This window comes from Balaenoptera borealis (assembly GCF_965194805.1).
Source record: "Balaenoptera borealis genome assembly, chromosome: 16".
In the NCBI taxonomy this organism is placed as follows: Eukaryota; Metazoa; Chordata; class Mammalia; order Artiodactyla; family Balaenopteridae; genus Balaenoptera; species Balaenoptera borealis.
This window is the reverse complement of record NC_138872.1, coordinates 59,675,935-59,691,123: the sequence shown is the minus strand read 5'-3', so window position 1 is coordinate 59,691,123 and position 15,189 is coordinate 59,675,935. Positions and strand designations below refer to the sequence as shown.

The 15,189-nt window shown below is 49.3% G+C and overlaps 1 protein-coding gene across 4 annotated transcripts in view; it reads left to right on the top strand.

Annotated features, from left to right (window-relative positions):
- LITAF (lipopolysaccharide induced TNF factor) overlaps positions 1-15,189 on the top strand; it is a 109,235-nt gene that overhangs the window by 49,776 nt on the left and 44,270 nt on the right. Inside the window, exon 1 of one of the 4 annotated variants that reach the window (XM_082359764.1) lies at positions 3,315-3,338. The exons of the other annotated variants lie outside the window; for them this stretch is intronic. The gene's annotated coding sequence lies outside the window, so the exon portion shown is untranslated. Of the gene's footprint in view, positions 1-3,314; positions 3,339-15,189 lie in introns of those variants that run through there. 4 annotated transcript variants of the gene reach the window in all.

The following is a 15,189-nucleotide window of genomic DNA, read 5'->3' as shown; positions in this document are numbered from 1 at the left end:
CTATTACATATTACAGTTCACTATAAGGAGACAGATGAATGGCCAGAGGAAGAGGGAAATAGGGTCTGAAGGGTCCCAAGCACAGGGGCCTCTGTCCACTTGGAGTTGGGAGGGTGTGCCACCCTCCCGGCACATGGATGTGTTTACCAACCCGGAAGTCCCCTGAACCCCATTATTTAGGGGTTTTTATTGAGGTTTGATTACACAGGCACAAGTGATTAAATCATTGGCCATTGGTGATTGATCTCAATCTCCAGCCTCTTTTCTCAGGAGATGGGGCTGAAAGTCCCCACCCTGTAATCACTTGGCCGGTTTTTCTGGCTACCAGCCCCCCTCCTGAAGCTTTCTAGCCCCGACCCCTGGAGTTCTCATTAGCATACAAAAGACATTCTTATCACTGAGGAAATTCCAAGGATTTTAGGGGCTTTGTGCCAGGAATGGGGCAAAGACCAAACAGATATATATTTTTTAAATTATATCATACACGCCCACACACAGGCACACACGCACGCACACACATCTCTCCTTTTCCACTGAGTTGCTGCCCAGGCCATTCAGACCCCAGGGCAGAATGGGGCTCCCAGAGTTGCTTTTCTTCCTGGGGTCCCTGTTCCTTCCTTCCTTCTCCCAGCATATATGTTTACTGAGCATGCACTTTGTGACAGGGCTGAGTCGGGTGCTGGAGAAAATGCTGGGGGTGAAGCGCACAGACCTGGCTCTGGCGCGGGGGGTTGCCTGGCCCCAACCGGTAGCACTCCACGAGGTTCTGGAAGCCGGGCATCCACTGGCATGAAGTAGCCACTTAAGTCCCTGCTGTGTGACTAGAATAGGGAAATCCATAGGGACTGAAAGCAGATTAGTGGTGGCTGGGGACTGGGGAGAGAGGGGAGTGACTGCTAATTGGTTGTTGACTTTAAAAATGAGACAGCTAGTTATTTTTACCAGCAAATGGGTTTATTGGGGAATAGAGAATTGCAATTCGTGACAAGTGTGTTATAGCAAAAAATATAGGCAAGTCCAGAGAAAGCAGAAGAACATTCTTTCATAGAGGAGAAGGGGGAGTTGGGCAGGGCTGTTATAAACAAAGAGCCCATTGGAGGAAGCTGGGAGTTCGAAGTGTAGTGGCTTTTCTCTGGCTGAATTGTTACGGTCTCTCATTGGCTGGGCTGTTGCCGGGCAAGGAGAAAAATCTTCCTTCCTCCTGCTGGGGTAGTAAAGTAGTAACTCTCTTCCTGTTTGGAGTCTACGGACAGCAACGTGTGATAGGGCTTGAGAGCTCCCCCTTCCTGCCTTCCTGACTCCAACTTAAATGAGGTTTCATTCGGTCCTCAGGGTACTTGGGGTGATGGAAATGTTCTAGAACTAGGTAGTGGTGATGCTTGCACAACATTGTGAATGTACTGAATGCCAGCAAATTGCCAGGGCCCACCTGTATAATCCAGGATGATCTCACCTCGAGAGTCGTGTGTTTTTTTTTTAATGATTTTTTTTTTCTTTTTTTGGCTGTGCTGCACTGCTTGCGGGATCTCAGTTCCCTGACCAGGATTGAACCTGTGTCCTCGGCAGTGAAAGCGCCAAGTCCTAACCACTGGACCACCGTGGAATTCCCTCAAGAGTCTTAATTACATCTGCAAAGATCCTTTTTCCAAATAGAATCACATTCACAGGTTCTGGGTAGACATATCTTTGGGGGAAGGGTCTCCATTCCACCCTTACACTCTCCCCATCTCTGGGAGGGAGGACTGGCCAGAGCAGACAAGACCCCAGAGACTCCATGAGCAAAGCACACACGTAAGTTACATTGGGGGGGGTGCTTTGCAGCAAAAGGTTTACTTTCCGGTGGCTCCTCTGAAGAAGCCAGAAGGCTTGCCTCTTTCTGGGGCCTTGCTGTCTAACGAGGGAGTCGCCAACCCCACGTGGCTGCTGAAACTTGAGATGCGGCTGGTCTGCACTGAGCTGTGGTGCAGTGTCCAACACACACCAGATTCCAAAGACTTTGCATGGAAAAAAGAATGTAAAATATTATATCTCATTCATAACTTCTTATATCAATTACATGTTGAAATAATAACACTTTGGTTAGGCTGGGTTAAAAAATATATCATTCAAATTAAGTTCACTCATTTATTTTTATTGCTTTTTTTTTCCTTTTGGCCTCGCTGCACGGCTTGTGGAATCTTAGTTCCCCGACCAGGGATTGAACCCAGGCCCCGGCAATGAAAGCGCTGAGTCCTAACCACTGGACCACCAGGGAATTCCCATATTTTTATTGTTTTAAATTGCAGTAAAATTCATTCAACCATTTTAAAGTAAACAATTTACTGGCATTCAGTACATTAACAATGTTGTGCAAGCATCACCACTACCTAGTTCTAGAACATTTCCATCACCCCAAGTACCCTGAGGACCAAATGAAACCTCATTTAAGTTGGAGTCAGGAAGGCAGGAGGTGGGAGCTCTCAAGCCCTATCACACGTTGCTGTCTGTAGACTCCAAACAGGAAGAGATGTACCTTGCATCTGCAACAGGAAGAAAGTTACTACTTTACCACCCCAGCAGGAGGAAGGAAGATTTTTCTCCTTGCCCGGCAACAGCCCAGCCAATGAGAGACCATAACAATTCAGCCAATGAAAAGTGTCCTTATAAGAAGAAGCGAGGACACCGATACAGAGGATGATGGCGGCAGAGATTAAAGGGATGTAGCCACAAGCCAAGGAAACTCCAGGACTGCTGTGAGGGGAAGAAAAAATTTTTGTCAACCCCTTTAAGGTCCCTGGCTGCGTCTGGAAGTTAAATTGACAAAGATTAACAAGAGAAAAGGAAACACGTTTGACTGAATTTTTACTTGGACATGGGAGTCTTTACAAGAGAATGAGGACCAGAAGTGACCAAAGCAGGAAGATTTTATACCTTTGAGACAAAGAAACAAGTAAATGTGTGAAGAACAAGACAAAGGGGTTTGGGTTTGGGGTGGTAAGTGGAGAAATAACTAGGAAAAGGTGAGATTAACAAACTGTGTTCAGATTTCTCAATCCCCAGTTCCCCGTCCCTGGTGATAAGAAAGTCTCCCTTCCTCCTGGTACAGGGAGGGCACCTCTCCCATGGGAGTTTTATTCACCTGTTTCAGGGAAGAAGGACAAGGTCAGTGTGATATTCCTGCTTCTGCTTAAGGTATTCAGCATGCCGAGGTGCAATATTTTGGGGTATGATGTCCTGAACTTCATCAGCCGGAAGCCCCAGAAGCCGGGAGAGGAGCAGGGAACAGATTCTCCTTCAGAGCCTCCAGAAGGGACCAACCCTGCAGACACCTTGATTTTGGACTTCTGGTCTCCAGGACTGTGAAAGAATAAATTTCTCCCTCCTTTCCTTCCTTCCTTCCTTCCTTCCTTCCTTCCTTCCTTCCCTCCCTCCCTCCCTTTCCTTCCTTCCTTCCTCTCTCTCTCTTTCTTTTTTAAGCCACCAAGTTTGTGCTAATTCCTATGGCCGCCCCAGGGAGGAAAAAGTAGAGTGAGAGACAACTGTGCCCATATCCCAAAGAGCATCCCCCTTCCCTCTATCCAAGGGGCAGTTCAGACCTGGGCCTCACATCGCTGGGTCTGGGTTCAAACCCTGAACCTTAGGACCTGGGACGTCTTTCTGAACCTGCATGAGCCTCAACTGCCCCATCTGTACAGTGGGGATAAGGGTGCCCCCTGTTTCCTAGTGGTGTCATGGGAATGAGTGATGTGCCGGTAAACGTGAGGACCCCAGGGCCTGGCAGGGAACAAAGGGACCCCGCAGATCAGCGATGTTCATCTCCGCCATTGTTCCCATCTTAGAGATGAGGAAACTGAGGCTTAGCAAGTGAAGTGGCTTTGCCAAGTCATCCGGCAGCACGTGGCAGGGCAAGGCTGGCTCTCTGGGTCCAGATCCTAGTTTCCAGGATGCTCTCTCCGTTCAGCTGTTTCTCTAGACCCCCGGCCCCCAGCCCATGCCCTAGTGCCACCAGCCTGAGCTGCCCTGGGTTACTTGCCTGCTGAGCCTGCCTGTGTGCCACACCTTCCATCTCACTGTTTCTGTGTGATAGTGCCCTTCCTCCTCCTCCTCGCAGTGAACCCTGGCTTCAACCAGTGCCACTTCCGCCTGGAAGCCTTCCCAGACTGCCCTCTCCCTCTGGGGGCTCTCCCAGGAGCCCATGTTGAATTAGCAGGGTCCCTGCCCTCCAGGAGTTGGCAGTTGGAGAGGAGAATGTTAATCTGCCTTTGCAGTGGGGCAGGTCTAAATAGGCAGAACAACAGGGTCTGACGCCTCGAACAAACCCATTGTGACAATTGTGACCAAATCACACAGGAGAAAGCAGCCCCCCCCCCCCACCGGGGAACTGCATCTGGCTGCATTGTGTGTTGCCCCAGGTGACAGAGGAGCTCTGGCCTCTTTGCCCTTGTGAGCGTCTTTCCCCTCTCCACCCAACAAGGATCAGAAGTGCAAACAAAAACTAGAGTCAAGAGCCTAGTTGGCTGGCCCTCTCGTGGAAAGAAGGCATCTCAAGTCTCCGGTTATGGCGCACACGGGACAGCTTTTGCAGGGATCGGGTGCCTCTGTGCCTCTGTAGGGAACAGGACTCTGGGGTGACGAGGAGGGGACTCACAAGTCTTCAGGAGCCACAGGGAGGCTCCCAGATGGTGTCCAGTCACCTCTGGGCTAGCAGAGTGGAATTGCTCCCAAACAGGGCTGACTCATCCCTGGGGCATTTCAGCCCCTCCTCACCTCCCCACCCTTTCCAGGGTCTCAGACGGAGTCGGGAGCAGGGGTGGGGATGTTGGTGGCCAGTCCTGAGCTGGGGGGGAAGTGGGGGACCGGGGAGACCCTCCTGCTGTCTGCCAAGGCTCTTCCGGGCTCCAGATCCAGGTCCGTCCTTCCTGGGCCTCGGGTAACTTTCTGTCCAGGTTTCCTGCGCACGTGAGTGTCCTGCCAGCTGGGTTGGCTCCGCTGCCCACTGGTCACGTGCATTTGGTTCTGGCCCCACAAGAGGTCAGCCAGCCATTCCCATAGAAACCGCCGAGGGTTGCAGAGCGCTCTCCCTCATTTTCTACCTGCCTTCTAGAAAGCCCAGGGGGACAGCCTGGGAGGGGCCTCCGCCCTGACCTGAGCACCGGCCCCCCAAGCCTGACCCCCAGGGCAACCCCATCTCAGACCAATGAGAGTACACCAGAGTCCGAGGCCACCCTGGCTCCTGGGAGTCACAGTGTCTGACTTACTGTGCAGGCCTTGTACAAGGTTCACTCCTCCAGTTTCAGCTACGTGGGCAGTGCTGTGAGATCCTCTGGCTCTGAGGCTGTGTTTCCATCCTCCCCACGGACAGGCGCCGTGCTGGGCACCCACCTGCAGAGAAACCTCTTAGCCAGGCCAGGTGGTGATTTCAGAGCCCCCAGGAGAGGAAGAGGCCACTGCGATGACACGTGGGGGTGTGGGGGCAGTGCTCTCACACCTCCTACCCTGGCTCCTGCTCAGCAGCCAAAAGGCTTGGGGCGAAACTTGCTCCTAATTAGCTGCTGTTTCAACAGCTATTTCCAGGCAATGGTGGGTGGCAAAGAGTTTTTATAGGCATGCCCTCTGGGGGTAGGGTTGCTAGATTTAGCAAAGAAAAATAGTGATGCCTAGTTAAATTTGACTGTGAGAGAAACAACAGAGGATTTTTTATTGTTGTTGTTGGCTGCACTGGGTCTTCGTTGCTGCGCAGGGGCTTTCTCTAGCTGCGGCGAGCGGGGGCTACTCTTCGTTGCAGTGCGCAGGCCTCTCATTGCGGTGGCTTCTCTTGTTGCGGACCACGGGCTCTGGGCGTGCAGGCTCAGTAGTTGCAGCTCACGGGCTCTAGAGCTCAGGCTCAGTAGTTGTGGCGCACCGGCTTAGTTGCTCCGTGGCATGTGGGATCTTCCTGGACCAGGGCTCGAACCCATTTCCCCTGCGTTGGCAGGCGGATTCTTACCCACTGCACCACCAGGAAAGTCCCTCAACAGATGATTTTTTTTTTAGTGTAATTTTCCCCCTGCAATATTTGGGGGCATACTTATGCTAAAAAAATCATTCATTGTTTTTTTGTTTGTTGTTTGATCTTAGCCCTGGGGATATCTTCCATTCATTGCTTATCTGACATTCAGATTTAACTGTGTGTCCTGTATTTTTTCTGGCAACCATATCTGGGAGGTAGGATAGCCCACAGATTTGGGGGCTCCTACCCCCTTGACTTTTCCTTCCTCCCCCTTAGATTTAGTTATCTGTATGAGGGGGTGTCTAAGTATTTCGATCAGGATTGACATTTGTGATAAGGTCTTGCTCTGACTCCCACATACAAACTGGCCACTGATTCCCATTCCCCCAGCTCCATCCAAGAATGAGGCCCTGACCCCATGAGCCAGCTGGTCCTCCTTCTGGTACGTGATGGGCCACCTCGAATGGGTGTACACAGTGTAACTCCGTGTTTGAGAAGAGGACCCTCAGCAGTTGTGCAGTGCACAGCCTGCACAACCCTCTACAGCAACCCTGTTCTCACTTCTGGATTTTGACCACTAGGAGTTTTCTTTCTCTCATTTACTCCTCAAACTGGAAGGCCCAAATACATCATCCCCTTCCCCCCAACTCCGTCGATCCAAGGAAAACTCAAACAATCCGGGAAGGCAGTGCAGCAATGTTTAAAAACGGTTGAGTGCCCAGGCTGTGCACAGAAGGGCTTTTGATTCTAAGGACCAATTTGACATCTGCTGGAAGGGCACTCCCTTCCCGCTGCCCAGCGTGCAGGTCGGGGTGCAAGGCGCTGGATTAAAGGTTTCCTGCCTGCCTGCCCACCCACCACATCCTTTCCCACTCCTCGCCCTGGCCAAACCCCCAAACCTAGGCATAATTTTAGAAACTTAATAGATGCTGTGCTGTACATTCTTGGCCTGGAGCCTGTGGGGGCAGGTCCGAAAAGAATACAGACATTTCTTTCTCAGGCCATGTTGATAGAGATCCTCTGTTTCCCCCCAGGGACAGGTTTCTGAGGAGCCATTGTACAGGGATGAGCCCCCCCCAACACTTGCTTCTTTGTGGGATACTCCCAACCCATCCCACCCAGGCTGGATTATTTTGCAGGGTCAGTGCCAGCTTCTCTTTGCCTTTCCTGATGTCCTCAAAGCCACCAGGAGCAGTGGGGGCTGGAGGGGGTGGAGCACAGCTTCGAGGGCCCCAGATGATGGGGGCCATGAGGACCTCTTTACAGATCACTGGGGTCATTTGGTGTCTTGAAACTGTAAATGACAGATCCTGGGCCCTCTGGATCTGGGGAAAGAAGGCCGGCCTGATTTTTAGGATCCAGGGCTAGGACAACAGTGAGGGCTTTTATTTTCTTCCCAGGGCAAGAAAGCCTGTGTGGTCTTTTCAGATTTCAAGGAATTGCCCCATTCCTGGAATGGGTGCTCTAGAGGCTTCTGGAGTATGAATGAGAAGTGGGTCGGGACAAGACACATCCAGAGTATAACGTCCAGTGACTAACATCTACGGAGCACTGGAATGGCAGGCTCTAGGCTGCATGCTTTATCTCCTTCAACTTCCCTTCAGCCCTAGCAGATGGGGGGTCATGGATGTACCCGTTTTACAGATAAGGAAACTGAGGCTCTGGGAGGTGAAGTGACTTGTCCATGGTCATGTAGCCAGGCAGTGGAACAGCCAGCACTGAAGCCTGCATCCTCTGCCTTGGGAGTATCCCCTCACTCCATCTTTATTTTACTTGATTATTTTTAAAATTATTTATTTATTTACTTGGCTGTGCTGGGTTTTAGTTGTGGCACACAGGATCTTTATTGTGGCGTGTGGGATCTTTTTTTTTTTTTTTTTTAGTTGCGGCATGCAGACTCTTGGTTGGGGCATGCAGGATCTAGTTCCCTGACCAGGGAGCAAACCTGGGTCCCCTGCATTGGGAGCGCAGAGTCTTAACCGCTGGACCACCAGGGAAGTCCCCATCTTTATTTTCTAACAGTTTTATTGAGACATCATTCACATACCATATGATTCACCCATTTAAAATGTACAGTTCAATGGCTTTTAGTATACAAGAGTTGTGCAACCGTCACAGTTTTAGAATATTTTCATCATCTGGAAAAGAAACCCTATCCCCTTTAGTTATTACCTCCCACTCCACCCTCCCCTCAGCCCTAAGCAACCACTAATCTACTTTCTGTCTCTGCGGATTTGCCTATTCTGGACACTTCATGTCAATGGAATCATACAAAATGTGACCTTTCATGTCTGGCTTCTTTCACTGAGTATCATGTTTTCAAGGCTCATCCACATCACAGCATGAAGCAAACTTCATTCCTTTTATGGCTGAATAATATTCCATTGTATGGACAGACCACATTTTGTTTATCCATCTGTCTGTTGATGGACATGTGGGTTGTTTCCCCCTTTAGATTATTGTGAATAATGCTCTTATGAACATCCACATACAGGTTTTCAGTTCCCTCTCGAATCTCCCAGTCTTAAGGAAGCCGTTCAAATGCCCACCTACGGGCCTTTCTCATGCTCAGATTCCCCCACCTGGGATCCCACCTGCCCAGTCAAGTCCGACTTACTCCTCAGAATCCAGCTTACATCCTTTATCTCACAGTGACCGCTCCCTGTGCCTCTTGGCCCTGTTGCCCACTTGCTGTGTGACCTTTGTCTACTCACTCAACCTTTCTGGACCCCTGTGCCTTTATCTGTAAAGCAGGGTTCTAATTATGACTCCATGGGGCTCCTATGAGGATTGAGATGGCATGAGCTCTATGGGCAGAAAACCTGGAGAAGGGTGATGAGGTATTGGGGTGGACATTTGTTCATCTCTTAAGCCAGCCGTTCTCATCCTGCCAACTTCTGGTCCTGAGCTAGGCCCTGGTTGCTGTCATAAAGCACTCTCATCCTGCCTTTAAGGAGTTCAGGCTAGAGCAGAGGTTCCTGACCAGGGAAGAGTTTGCCCCGGGGACATTTGACAATGGACATCTTTGGTTGTCACAGTGCAGGGGTGGGAGGGGTGCTACTGGTATCTGGTGGGTGGAGGCCAGGGACACTGCTAAACGTCCTACAGTGCACAGGACAGGCCCACAACAATGAATGATCCAGCTCCAAATATTAATATCACCAAGGTTGAGAAACACTGATTTAATGGTATGATTGTTATTCATTTTTCATGTGTGTATGTATTTATCTGTAAGCTTGCCTCTTGCCACAATGAATGAGAAGTAACTAACAAAGATATCAACAGAGCAATGAAATTTTTTCTAATGAGGAAACTGTGGAAAATAATAGGAGGGAAGGAAAATAAAACAACACTCATATTAAAGCACGCTTCTGCTTCCAGAGCTGGGATGTACATTTGGTCTGAGCTTCCTAGTGGCCAGAGCAAAGGGGGGAAACACAATCAATTTCAAGATTCGCACTGTTCCAAAGGTGAAAACAAATCAAGGGTTCGGGGGAAGTCTGGCTTTCCTGGGCCTGAAGAGCTCAGGGCTTTTCTCTTACAGGCCCTTATAAAGGGGCCACAACAACGTGCTAGGGCTGATAGCAGCAATGCAGGCCGTGATGTAAGGCTGAGGCCAGCTGGGCAAAGGCAGCCTTTTTTCGAGTGCCTGCCCTGAGTGTGGTGGTTTACTTTCCCAGATTGAAGGCAGAAAGCAGCGCCCTTACGCAGTTCAGAATGGTGATAGGAACAGGGGCTCTGGAGCCAGACTGCCTGGGGTCAAGGCCTAGAATGACTCCCAAGTAGCTGTGTGACCTTCAGCCATTGTTTAAACCTCTCTGAGCTCAGTTTCCTCATCCATAAAATGGGGCCCAAATAGTACTGACTTCACAGGGCTGCTGGGAGAATTAAATGAGATAGCATGTACCCAAGGCTGACCCCAGACCTGGCAGAAGTAAATAGTTAATCCAGCTATTATTTCTGTGCCATGGAGGGTGCTGGGTAAATACTTTTGGGATACCTGCATTTTTTTTTTTTTTACAAGTAATGGAAGATTCAGCCTTTGGAGTGGGGTGTATGTGTTTGGGATCCAGTCCTGCTGTGGAAGGCAGTGAAAGGGTGAAGGGTCTTGGCTGGGGAAGTCCTGCAGCCAGACATGGTCAGATCTGATCCCATTGTTTTCCTACTTAAAACCTTCTCTGACTCATCACATAAGGGCAGTATTCAAATGCTTGATCCCAGACCCTGGGGGCCTGTCCCTGACTTACCACCAACATTTCTTTCTACACCCACCTCCATCCTACGCCCCAGTAATTCTGAACTCCAGGCGATTGTTAACCTGCCAGGCCTTTGCCCATGTGGTGCCCTCTGCCTGGAATGCTCTTCCTCCCTGTCTGCCTAAGACTGGACTTGAGCATCAGCCCCTTTAAAAAGCCTTTGTTGGATTTCCTACCCGTTAGGGAACAGTAATTTCTTCTTTGTATCCACCTCCCTCCCCAGCTACTCCACTAAGACTGCAGTCAGAACACATATGCATTCATTCACTCACTCACTCATTTTTTTTTTTTTTTTTTTTTTTTTTTTTACTGCGCTGGGTCTTTGCTTCGTTGCGGTGTGCGGGGCTCTCTAGTTGTGGTGTGTGGGCTCCCTAGTTGCGGTGCATGGGCTTAGTTACTCCACGGCATGTGGGATCTTAGTTCCCTGACCAGTGATCGAACCTGTGTCCCCTGCATTGAAAGGCGGATTCTTAACCGCTGGACCACCAGGGAAGTCCCCTCACTCACTCATTGACTCAGTTACTCATTCATAATTCACTCACTCATTCATTGATTCAATCACTCATTCATTAATTCCTCACTCACTCATTGATTGATTGATTCATTGCTTTGTTCCTTCATTCATTCATAAATCAACTATTGAAAGCTTCCTGTTTACCAGCTACTTTTCTAGGCACTGGGGATACAGTAGTGAACAAAACAGACAAAAATCCCCCCCCTTGGGCCTCCGTGTCTCCAGCCCTTACACCTAGTAAGTGCTTAATAAACTGCCCCGACATAAAGTTCTCCGACTTTAGCTTCTGCCTCTTCCTACCTCGTGCCCTGGGTCCTCGGGACATGGCTATTTGGTCCCCCAAACATGTCCTGCAGGCTCCCATCTCCTTGTTCTTGCTGTTCCTTCCTTCTGGAATGCCCCACAAGGTTGGCCCCATGGTCATCTGCACTTCTCAGGGTCAGAGGCAGCAGCTCAGAGAGGTTGCCGAGCTTGCGTTGGGTCACACAGCTAGTACGCCCCAGAGCCACAGTCGAACTCAGTTCCTTCAACTGCAGAGCCTGTCAGGCTAGCAGCTGGGTGCCAAGCACGGTTTGTGCAGGGCCTGTGGCTCTGAAGGCTGGTCATATCCCTGACCCCTTGTGATGGACCTAGGGTCTGAGATTGGAGAAGGGACATGACCTTGAATGATGCCTTGAGGCCCCAGGCTGGGGTCCAGCAAGCAGCCTGTCAGGGTGGCAGAAAGGAAAGACTAAAATCAGAGGCTGTATCCTGTGATACAGCTGGCCTAGGTTCAAATCCCAGCTCCACCACCTACTGAATTCTATGACTTGGCTAAATTACTTCACCTTTCTGAGCCACAGTTCCTTCACCTATAAAATGGGGTTTATAATAGTCTCTACCCATTGGGTTATTGTAAAGATGAAAGGAGGTGCCATATGTAAAACACCAAAATGATATAACCCAATAATTGTTAACCATTATTATTGTTATTCAGAATTATTATTGTTAACATTACTTTATTAGTTAATTAAAATTGTTCAAAATAAATAATAAGAGGACTCAGCCAGGGCGGGAGGGATAAGTTGGGAATTGGGGATTAACAGATAAACACTACTATAGAGAAAATAGATAACAAGGATCTACTGTATAGCACAGGGAACTATAGTCAATATCTTGTAAGAACCTATAATGGAAAAGAATCTGAAAAGAAAAAAAAAGATATATATATATAGCTGAATATATAATATAAAATATATATGTAACTGAAAAAGAATATGTATATATAACTGAATCACTTTGCTGTACACCTGAAACATTGTAAATCAACTATACTTAAAAAAAAAAAAAATACCATGAATTCCCTGGCAGTCCAGTGGTTAGGACTCTGTGCTTTCACTACCAAGGGCATAGGTTCAATCCCTGGTCAGGGAACTAAGATCCCACAAGCTGTGTGGCAGCATAGCAAAAAAAAAAAAAAAAAAACCAAAAAACAGCCTTGGCCTCACCTCCTCCAGGAAGCCCTCCCTGACCACCCCACCCAGATGCACCTAGAGCCTCTACATCCTTCCCTCATGCCCTTTTCCCATTGACTATTTTAAATGCATTTGGTGGTCTCCTTTAAGGTCTGTCTCCCCACTGGACTTAAACTTGGTCTCGGCCATTACTTGTTCTCCTGGGCCTGCCACAATGGCTGGCAGCTATTGATGAGAAATAAATATCTGTTGCATGACCGAACAGGGTCAGGGCAACCTGAGATGACTTTGCTTCTCCTTCAGGGGCCCAGAGGAGGATGTTCCTGGAGTCCTCCTGGAGGAGGGAAAGTGGGTTAGGAAACCCTCTGCAGGGCACCGATGGGGTCTAGGGTGGAGAGGGGATTAACTCCTGGCCCTGGAAATCGTGCCAAGTGCCTGTCTGTCTTCATGTTGCTGGGGAAGAGTTGGCTGTGGGTGAGGCCAGCCTTGCCCAGCAGTTTCCTCACCTGCAGATTGAGGGCTATTGTCAGGTTAAGGGTAGCACTTGGCACAGTGAGATAGCATCCCATGCCCTCTTCACTGGTCTATTCTATCCTCGCTGTGTGGCCTCGGGCAAGTCACTTCACCTCTCTGGGCTCAGTTTTGTCCTTTGTAAAATGGGACAACAAAAGTCATTACCTCTTGGTATGGCTGCCTGGGTTAGACAGATGAGAACATGCATGGGGCCCAGCTTGAGAAGTACTCTGAAAATGTGAGCTGTCGTTTTGATTATTTTTTCCTCTCATTTGGTAACCCAGCAAGTGTTTACTGAGCACCTACTATGGGCCAAATGAGCTGAGTGCCAGGTGCTGACGACACCGTGAACAGGATCCTGTTTCGAACAAACCAGATTCTTTTAAAAACATTTATGAGACTGTCAGGGAAATATAAACCCAGACTGGATGACATTGGATGAAATTCAGAAGTTGTTCATTTTGGGGTGAGGGGCAGGGGCACATCGTATTTTGCGGTTCTATTTTTCAAAAGAGTTACCTTTTAGAGACGCAACCCAAAGTGTTTACAGATGACATATGATGTCAAGGATTTGCTTTGAAACAATCCAGTCTGTAAAACTAAAATTATTCTTTTTTAATTTTTTTTTTTTTTTTGGCCTCACCTTTCGGCTTGCAGGATCTTAGTTCCCCTACCAGGGATTGAGCCCGGGCCCTTGGCAGTGAAAGCGTGGACCGCCAGGGAATTCCCTAAAATTATTCTTTTTTAAAGTTTATTTTAAAAAAATCCAGTGGCGGAGGAAGGTGTGGGGATACATAGACGGTATCAGATGGACCACAAGTAGGTGATGGGGAAGCTGTTTGTAACGGTCCATAATGAGTTTAACAAAAAGGCATCTCTTAACCACGTGGGTAATTACATACCCTCAGTGAGCGATGCCCTAAGGAGAAAATGGGAAGCTGGAGGTAGGAGCAGGAGGCTTCGGAGGTCAAAGGCCATGGTGAGAGTTTGGTCTTGGTCCTAAGTGGGCAGCCGGTGATGGGTTTCGGCCGGGACCATGGCGCCTGGCTTGGTGCGGTTGTGAGAATACTAAAGAACTCGCTGAAGGGCTCAGAACAAGCACACCGCTGGGGGCTTCGTCAGAGTCCTTCTTTTTGTTCTTTCTTGTCCTCAATCTCTCCCCTCCAACACTGAGCTGGGGAGGGCTCCATAGCCTTGGGAAGGGGGTGTGTCACACAGGGAAAGTGCAACCTCCTTTCCTCCTTGCCAGCCCTTAGAGAAGTGTGCAAGGGTCTTGCCTGGAAGCAGGAAGCTGCAGCTTTTCAGCCACGAGGACCCAGGCCTTGTGGGGGTCTGCGGGGTCCCCGAAGCCAGAGCCGACACTGAGCTGTGTCCCCACCCATCCATCTGCCCCATCTGGACAAACCATAGGCCTTGTCTTCCTTGCTCAGCATTTTCCCACGACTGAATGTCTGTGTCCCCCTCAAATTCATATGTTGAAGCCTAACCTTCAATGTGATGGTGTTAGGAGGTGGGGCCTTTGGGAGGTGAGTAGGTAATGAGGATGGAGCCCTTGTGAATGGGATTAGTGCCCTTATAAAAGAGACCCCAGAGAACTCCCTCAACCCTTCCACGGTGTGAGGACGCAGAGAGAAAACAGTCGTCTAAGAACTGGGAAGTGGGCTCTCACCAGATGTAGAATCTACCAGCCCCTTGATCTTGGACTTCCCAGCCTCCAGAACTGTGAGAAATAAATGTGCGATGTTTATAAGCCATCTCGTCTGTGGTATTCTGGTATAGCAGCCGACCTGACTAAGCCACCAGCAGAACATGCTCTGGACCACATTCTTCATGGTGACAGCCTACCGATGAAGTCCATCCTCCCAGCCCTGGCTTTGGGATGCTGAGGGCCTGGGCTCCAGGTTCCCATTGTGGAAGGAGAGGAAGTGATGCCCTCCCTGCCCTCCGGAGTCCTCGAGGACTGGCCAGGGTGAGGGTCCGCTCCGCTGTGGCTCAGGCCCTGGCCAGTTCCCACAGTAGGAGAGGAAGTCTCTCTCTTTCCTACATTGCTGTCTCTTCCTGACACAGGGCACCTGGGTCACAGATGTTTCACGTCAGGAGTCAGAGGTGGTGGTGACTTAATCATGCCAGCCTGCAGTTCCTTAAAAAGGTGTGGGTCTCAGCCCTTTCAGAAAGCAGTTTGACAGTGTTTCAGGGGCTGGAAAGGCCTACACTTTCCTTTCCAGCGATCACGCTTCTGGGAATTTGCCCAAAGGAACTAATCCTAAAACAAGGAAAGAAAGACTGAGTGCCCAGTGATATCGACTGCCGTGACATTTGTAATAGGAATCACTGGGCGTGACACATCTGTTGTAACCCCTTCGTGGATTCTTAAGAGGCATTTAGAAGAAGGAGTTACGAGAGCTCTTTATCAACGTAGAAAATACTTGATATAACACTGAGCTGAAAACACAATGTGGGGGTGGCAGGCAGGGCTTGCGGGGG